The following is a 771-nucleotide window of genomic DNA, read 5'->3' on the forward strand; positions in this document are numbered from 1 at the left end:
ATAGGTTGTCCATTTGTGGTTTTTGTCCACTTTCAATTAGCCCTTTTTTATGCTTTGTGGGGAAAAAAACTGCTCAGTTTTTGCCTTAAGTATTTTTAACATATAGAACCTTTTCATTTTTGTGATGCTGTTTCTCAACTATGACCATAACAGAAAATGCAATTTTCATTTGTGGTACTATTTAAACACAGTTCACTTTTTTTTTTTTTTTTCAAATTAATCCAACTACTCTGAGACTGATTCTAGAATGTATCTTTTTACTAGGCTTATGTCTTTTCTTGCTTATGTTCTTATAGCCTGCCTCTTTACTTTTTTTTAAGTTTTTTGGGGGGCAGGAGTGGTAATTAGGTTTATCTATTTTTAATTTAAAGGAAGTACTGGGAATTGAACCCAGGGCCTCATACATGGTAAGCATGTGCTCTACCACTGAGCTATACCCTCCCCACATCCTTACTTTAATGTATACATGTACTCACATACACATAATGTGCAGGCAGAGATAAAAAAAAGAGGAGATAAACTATAATTTGCTCTTTTTTTGTTTTAGTCATCAGCCCAATAAGATATTTGGCTAAGGTTAAAAGTCAATTATAAATGATATTCCTGTCCTTAGAAGCACAGAAAATTGAGAATTGAATGCAGAAAAAAATTAAGTACTGAGAACCTTTTATTTTTAAAATAAAGCAAGCATGTAATTTATTTTTAGAAAAATAACTATTTGAAAAAAAATCACTTTTTTTTTAGAATCCTTGTTTGAAATTACCTTCAGAT

The 771-nt window shown here is 30.7% G+C and overlaps 1 non-coding gene across 1 annotated transcript; it reads right to left on the reverse strand.

Moving 5' to 3' along the window:
• Window positions 1–369: 369 nt before the first annotated feature.
• TRNAG-ACC (transfer RNA glycine (anticodon ACC)) lies at window positions 370–442 on the reverse strand. The gene has a single exon. It is a non-coding gene; the product is annotated as a tRNA-Gly (tRNA).
• Window positions 443–771: the final 329 nt, after the last annotated feature.

This window comes from Camelus bactrianus, chromosome 3 (genome assembly GCF_048773025.1).
Source record: "Camelus bactrianus isolate YW-2024 breed Bactrian camel chromosome 3, ASM4877302v1, whole genome shotgun sequence".
NCBI lineage: Eukaryota > Metazoa > Chordata > Mammalia > Artiodactyla > Camelidae > Camelus > Camelus bactrianus.